The sequence below is a fragment of the Nicotiana tabacum genome, chromosome 18 (genome assembly GCF_000715075.1).
Source record: "Nicotiana tabacum cultivar K326 chromosome 18, ASM71507v2, whole genome shotgun sequence".
Lineage (NCBI taxonomy): Eukaryota > Viridiplantae > Streptophyta > Magnoliopsida > Solanales > Solanaceae > Nicotiana > Nicotiana tabacum.
The window spans coordinates 19,840,842-19,848,931 of record NC_134097.1 but is presented as its reverse complement, the minus strand read 5'-3'; positions in this window follow the sequence as shown (position 1 = coordinate 19,848,931).

The following is an 8,090-nucleotide window of genomic DNA, read 5'->3' as shown; positions in this document are numbered from 1 at the left end:
AGTAGTCGAACTAAGTGAATGTGATATTATTTATCAGCCACGTACGACTATAAAATCACAAATTTAGCAGATTTTATGATTAATCTTAGCTCGAACATATTACCCGAAGCTAAAAAAAATAGCACATATTATTTCTGGGATAATTCTCGGGATTTGGACCTTCTACACAATTAGGTCCACAAGTACTAAACTTTTCGAGTTAGGGACAATGCTTAATGCCTATCAGGAAAAGTAGTTAGATAATTCATAAAAGTTATTTTATTACTAACAACAAAGTCGAGTATGAAGCATATGCTACAAGACTTAAATTAGCTTGGAGACTCAGAGCAAAAATATTTATTTAACGATTGATCAAATCCAAGAAAATTATGCAGCCCAAGAAAATCGAGTCGGATATGCTAGTCTCGGATCTACTATTGATATCAGTAATTCTGAAAGCAACCCCGGGCTCTTATTGAGAAATATCATTTCCGGATCAAACAGTCTCGGGATCGAGTCATCCCTTATTTAGGCAATCCCTGATCTATCATCAATTAGAATGAAAATGAGGAGAATTATATTTGAGAATATTCAAGGCTCCAAAAGCTAAAATACCACATAGGCCAAATAAACAAAATATATGATGCGAGAAATTTATAAAGAAAGCAGTGAAAATTACTCCGGTTTCGGCAATATTTTGGAACCTCCGTAGTTCCCGTCTAGAGTAACAAATATTTGATAAAAAGAGCTCTGGTACCGTCCCTATGTTGGAACTGGATCATTTGAAAGTCCATCAATATCAAAACTAACTATCCTACTGGGGACTATTAAACCGCAGACTGTCAAATTATGATTCCAGTGTTTGAGTTCTCATACCTAAAAACTCAAATACTAGGGAGATTACTTATACGTGAAGATTAATCAATTTGACCTGGCATTATAAGAAGTGATACAAGCAATTGATTGCCTTGGGATATAGAATTCCTAAGAGTATTCTGACATCAATTACCATCTCAACTCAATTAGTTGTCTCGCTCATATCAAACATAAACACTTCAAACGGTGTTGAATGAGTTTTTCAAAATTACATATACTATAAAAAAGGATCGAGAACTCCATGTCAAAGTCAAGAATCCCACGATAAAAACGAGAGTTTTACATCTAAGTCAAGATAAAGGTATGCAAATATACCACCAAAATAAAGTTTACTTTGAACAAACACGTGACTTATATTCGGTCCAACAACGACCATCCAAGTTAAATATATAGGCTTTTCTTAATGGCTAATTATATTATGACTCGGATCGATTATCCCGTATATATAAATAAAAATCTCAAATATTATTTCGAACATGTGTCCCTCTCTACTTGGAAGTATGTTCATATACTCCAATTTGAGTTCAAAATCCAATCAGATTAAATGTCTCTTCAGGACAAATCTACCAAAGATGTATATTTATTTGGGATCAATACTCCCTCAAACTCAATGTCTTATCGGGATCAATATCCCCATAAATCTTAATGGGGTCAATACTCTTGTAAATCCTACCTGGATTAATATTCCCTCAGACTAAAAGTCTACTCGAATCAATCGATCCTATTTTATGCCTGAATGAAAAGGAGACGTCCTCTTCATAACGTTTAAAGTATATAAAATGGCCCTCTTTTATATAAAAGTTAGACACCCAAAGGTGCAACATTAAGACATCGCACATGTAACGATGCATCCAAATATATATTTTAAGTCTAAAAGACTAAGTATGAGCACTCAAATAATTTTACAAAGTGACAAGAAAAACTTGTACTCGGATAAATTCCCTAAAATGCCAAATGATGATATTAAACCCGAAAATACAAGGAACACTGTATTATTCCCGGTCAAGGTTACAACCCTTCTAATGAAATAAAAGGGTTAAGCAGTCATCATCTAAAATATATACCTCCAAGACCCGTATATTTTTCCTTTTCAGGAAATGGACCACATGGAAGGAATAATCAAATGCTCGAGATTTCATACTTCAAAGCTCTAACACTTGGGATATATATATATATATATGGAAGGCAAAGAAGACTAGAAAAATCAGAATTCAAGTCAAGCCTAAGGTCTACCCAACAAATCGAAAGTTAAGAGCAAAGTTACGAGCCAAAAACGCAAGCCTGATTCAAAAACCTATGAAGAATACACTCGTGGATGTAAATTTCAAAATCTTACGAATGTTTAGGTTAAATGCAATATTTAATCATGGGTTGCAAGATATACCCTTGATTTTTTTACGAATTTGTTGTAAAGAAAATAGTTACGAAAGAGTTATACATGATACTTAAATACATGTAAACTATTATGTAAGTCGAAAGATAGAATGATACAAAACTTTCCTCAAAGTTGTTCAAAGAAACATGTGTGTTCCTATTTCTTCTTTCGTATGTTTACACCATTATGAAGTTGAGACGTCTTTTTCATTAAGTATCGTTCATAAAAGGGCCCTCTTTTATAATTCGTGCTTATTCAAAAAAAGTCACGGAGCATTGAAGCATTTTCAATGCAAAGTTAAAGGGTGAAACAAAAATCCAAACATTAAAATAGGCAGAAAATAAAGCCGAAATTTATATATCAAACTTTGCAAACATAAGTCAAAGATTTGTCTTCAAACCCCGAAACAAGACAAGGGTAAACCAACTGATTATTGACGAAAGGAACATAAGCGGTGGAGTTATCATCTGAATCTCTATGTTCTGCACTCTTTTTTCCTTCGTCTGATTTTTGTCCCTATTGGGTTTTTCTGGCAAGGTTTTTAATGAGATAGAGGCAAGGATGAAAAGGATAAAATCTTCCACTTCCCAGTCACATCATAGTGAGTAACCGAAAAGTGGGGGGACTATCTGTATTGGTAAAAATTAGACTCGTCATGTGGGTCTATTAAATGGCAACATGTGTCAGCAAAGTTTGAAGAAAAGTGGAGAATGACATGTAAAGATGATATGTGAAACACCCCCGGAACTGACCATACTCGTACCGTGCCTGTTAGCCTCGGAACTGATCATCATGAAATAGCCGGATCAGGTGCGGGAGAATATCTCATAATTACAAATGAGGAAGGAATCAATTAATCCCGAATTATATGGGATTTACCATCATTATACCATCAGTTACAAATCAATTATTAACAAATGCAATAAATGATTGTAACGGTCAGAACAAGGCAATCAATTACAAGATTGACTCAACAGGTACGAGATTGACTCAACAGGCACGAGATTGACTCAACAGGCACGGGATTGACACATCAGTTACGGAATTAACTCATCAATTACGTAATTAACTCATTAGTTACGGAATTCCAGTATTTACACAGCTGTTACGAGTCTTCCAAAAGTAATGGATGGATTGAGTAAATGCTCATAATGGACCCATAATTCAAGGAGACTAGTTACTTAGATTTAGCCCTATAAATAGACATACTTTTACCACCATCAGGGGAATCTAATTTTCTTTTCTACAATTCTATACATTGTAATTTATAGCATATTGCTCTCAAGTTAGCCATAATTCGGCCCTTCAAGCTCTGTTCGGCTCATTATCCTATCAAGGATCATTCAATAAGAATTCTTTCTTCTCTGCTTTATTTTTTATTATATTATCTGTCATTGAATTTATTTCACACTTCTCTATCACGTTATATTAAAGAAATTTTATATCTTTCGGATTGAATCGGTTGCTTGTGGCCCGTCATATAAAATTATTGTTTTGACCTTAAAAACTATTTTTTGGATTAAACAATTTAGGCAATGGAATTGACAACTAAGGGTTATAAATTGATAATTGCGAAAACTGTTGGTGACAAAAACTTTGACCAACATTGTTTATGGAGCTTGGGTTAGTTCTAAATGGAATATAAGTAAGAAGTTGTTTCCCGAATATAGTACAAATTAGAAAACTATTATAAATGGATATTTACATTAATATGCTCTTTCTAATGATTTATATTATATTAAAAGGAGAGTAGTGAAGCATGTGGTTAAGCCGAGTAGCAAGCTAAAATGAAGCCACTTAGCATTTTTAAGACAACATTAATTATTAAAATTTATAAATAGAAATATAATTAATGGAAGTAGTTTAATGAATCTTATATATAATCTAAATAGATCTTAGACAAATATAATCTATATATCTATATTTATATGTATATTTGTATCTATATGTATATCTATATTTATATCTATATATTGATCCACTCATAGATTTTCTTCTATATTAGCTAGAAATATGGAAGTGAAAAATTAATTAAACATTAAAAAACTATAATAAAAAATAAAAAATATAGAAATACGTAAATTGAGATAATCTATGACTATTTATATTTTGGAGTATGTTAAAATATAAAATAAAATTAAAATTTATTTATGATATTAAAAATTTATTAAGTATAAAAATTAAATAAATTCAAGCAGCCAAATAAGATCTTACTCAATCTATCTATATTATATTAAAAGGAGAGTAATGAAGCATGAGGTTAAGCCAAGTGGCGTATTGAGAAAAAGCCACTTGGCACTTTTATAAAATCTATTTATTGGATTCTATTTGTATAACATTGAAAAAAAATATTATTTGATATTCTTTTGTATCTAATTATTAATTGGATAAAAATCTGTTGGGAAAGAAAGATGAAATCGAGCTATCCGTGAACATATATTGCCATATCTATATTATTGTGACGACCCGATCCGTCGTCTCGTGAGTTACCACCCCGTTTTCCCCATTTCCTATTTCTTTGTGCTTCATTATCAGTGTTGGGTGTGAACGAGTTGATTTGGATTGGTTTAGTAGGAAATGAGACACTTAGTCTCTTTAAGGAAGGTTTGTTTTGGAAAAATCAACCAGACGTTGACTTATGTGTTAGAGAGCTTGGATTTGAATCCCGTTAATTCGGTTAGCTTCGGGTGATGATTTGTAACTTAGGAGTATGATCGGAAGTAATTTTGGAGGTCCGGTGTAGAATTTAGGCTTGAATTGGCGAAGTTAGTATTTTGGCGAATTCCGGTTGATAGGTGAGATTTTGATCCGAGAGTCGGAATGGAATTCCGAGAGTTGTTATAGCTTCGTTAGGTGATTTGAGATATGTGTACAAAATTTTAGGTCATTCGGACGTGGTTTGATCGGGTTTTTGATCGAAAGTGTATTTCGGAAGTTTTTAGAAAATTAGGCTTGAATTCGATGAGTTTGGGTAATTTGATGTTGTTTGAGGTGTTTTGATGATTGGAAGAGGTTTGAATAATATTATGAATTATGTTGGCATGTTTGGTCGGGGTCCCATGAGGCTCGGATAAGTTTTGGAAAAGTTTTTGGAAGATTTTTGTCGTTTGAGCATAAGCATGTAATGATCCAAAGATCTATTTTTAGTTCTAGAGATCAAAATTTTATTTCGAAATTTCCAAAATTTAGATAATGAATTATAGGACTGATCTGGAAAGTTTGGTCTAATTTCATCAAGTCGCGATTGGGTTTTTGATACGAAACATGAGTTAATTGTTTAACGAGTGAAATGGGTATTGAACTGAGCAAATGAGCTCCGAATTAAATTTTGACTGAAGGGCTATGTTCGTATCATTATTTGTGACTCATAGGAATAAGAATTATCGAATTCCGAGTTCGTATGATGGAGTTAGAGTCATTTTAGTAAAAAGAAAAGTGCTGCAATTTCTTTGGCAGCTGCTGTATTTTTTTAGCAGCGTGAACAGTAACCGCGCGGGTGAACAGTGACCACGCGCGTGAACAGTAACAGCGCGGGTGAACAGTACTTCCGAAAAATACTGGGCAGTGAGTTTATAAAACACTTTATCCGCCATTTTTGGGTCATTTTTCCTCCATGGTTGATCATTTTGAGAGCTTCTTGGTGGAGATTAAAGAGGGATTCAAGGGGGAATGACTTGAGGTAAGTTTCTTGGACTTAGAACTCATTTTTATTGTGAATTCCACCTAAAGATTCATGAAATATAAGCCTACAAATCAAGAACTAGGGCTTGAATTTTGAAACCAAACAATTAGGATTTGATGGGTCATTTGAACTCGGATTTGGGAGTTCTTGGTATGTATAGACTCGTGGCGAGACAAGAAATACGGTGATGTTAATTTTCGGATTTTTCGAGACGTGGGCCCGGGGCTCGGGTTTTGTCAAATTCATGAATTTTGATATTTTTCGATTGCTTTCGATTGGGTATTGTCTCTTTAGCATAATGCGACATATTCGTTGTGATTATGGGCAGATTCGTCGCACGATGAGGGTAATTTGAGAGGCAAGGGCATAGCGAGCTAGACTTTGACCGTCTTGAGGTGAGTAATTGATGTAAATGATGTCCTGAGGGTTTGAAACACCGGAATTTCACATCGTAACGCTATATTGAAGTGACTTGCACGCCGGATAACGGACGTGGGGTAGAGAACCATTGAGGATTATGACTTGGTCCGTCCTGAGAGATGTTTGTACCGTGTTTTCTACTTGAACTAAATTGAGAATCATCCTTACTTAGATTTAATTGTTACATTTGGGCTTCTTGCCAATTATTTGAATCTTTTAGGGATTGATATCACTGCTTTCGCATATTTTGCATATCATTTGACCTCAGTCCAAGGTTTTAAATACTCTTTTGCAAACTCAGCCATCTTTCTAAGATTTAAAAACTTAAATGATATTTCTAAATGATATTTCGGGCTGAGAACTACTATTTTACAAATGCCCAAGGGGCTTATGATGGTTTCTGGACTGAGCATGGATCGGGCTGCGCGCCGCAGCAGTATTACATTGATATTGAGGCTGAGAGCCTGGTTGAGTACATTGATATTGAGGTCGAGAGCCTAGTTGATTATACTGAGATTGATATGAGGCCGAGGGCCTAGATTTGATGCCACGAGATGGCTTGATATTGCGTTTGGGCTGTAGGAGCCCCTCCGGAGTCTGTACACACCCCCAGTTAGCGCCGTCGATGATAAATAAATGGATGGCTGGGGATGCACGCCGCAGTGGGTACTAGAGGGTACCATCATATGCATTGCATTTCACTCATGCATTTGTTTTTATCGGTTATACCTGTCTCAGTATTTGGTACTCTGATTTAATTGACTTGTTGCTTCACTATTTTTTGTTCTAAACTGCCAGTTATAGTTTACTTTGTATTTTTCCATGATTTCTTATTCTTAACCTTTATTTATGTTTATTACTCACTGGGTCGGAGTACTCACATTACTCCCTGCACCTTGCGTGCAGATCCAGGTACACCACATGGTGAGTGAGGATTTGTTTAGCTGAACAGCAGTATCCGGGAGTATTGAAGTAGCTGCATGGCATTCGCAGCCTTGATCTCTCCCCTCTATCTCTATCTTTTATTCCGCATTTTTCCTAGACAGACTTGTAATAGGTGGATATTCTGTATTAAAGGCTCATATTCGTGACACCGGATTCTATTGGGCTATGGTGTGGTATTTTAATTGAACTTCCGCAGATTTTATTATTAATTATACACTTGAATGTAATGACTTAGTAAATTCTCTGTAATATTTATCTATAATCTGAATAAGAATTTGGGATAATGTTGTTGAATGGTCGGGCTTGCCTAGCAGTGTGTTGGGCGCTATCATGATCGGGGTTGGGGTCGTGACAAGTTGGTATCAGAGCCTAGGTTAATTGGTCTCGCGAGTTATGAGCCAGTTTAGTAGAGTCTCACGGATCGGTACGGAGACGTCTGTATTTATCCTCGAGAGGTTACATAACCTTTAGGAAAACTTCATATTCTTGAAATTCTTATCGTGCGTCCTTGATTCATCTTGAAAAGAAACTTTTGAAATTCCTTCCACGCGTTCGTATGCTCGCATGGGCGCTCTATATCAGATGTGCCTCGATGGCTTGTGATTCCCTGATCGAGGGGCGAGGTGTTATCTCTGTGAGTTTATGGTGGGCCAGTCTGGAGGACTTGAGGTTGGATTTTTGCCTATGGCGGGAGCGCCGAGGTGCTGATTGTGTGAACAAGTGTTTTTGAACTTATATGTTCGGTAGTGTCCCTGTTAGTGTAAATGATAGTTGTGGCTATGTGATGAGTATGTTAGTACTGCGAGGCGTATC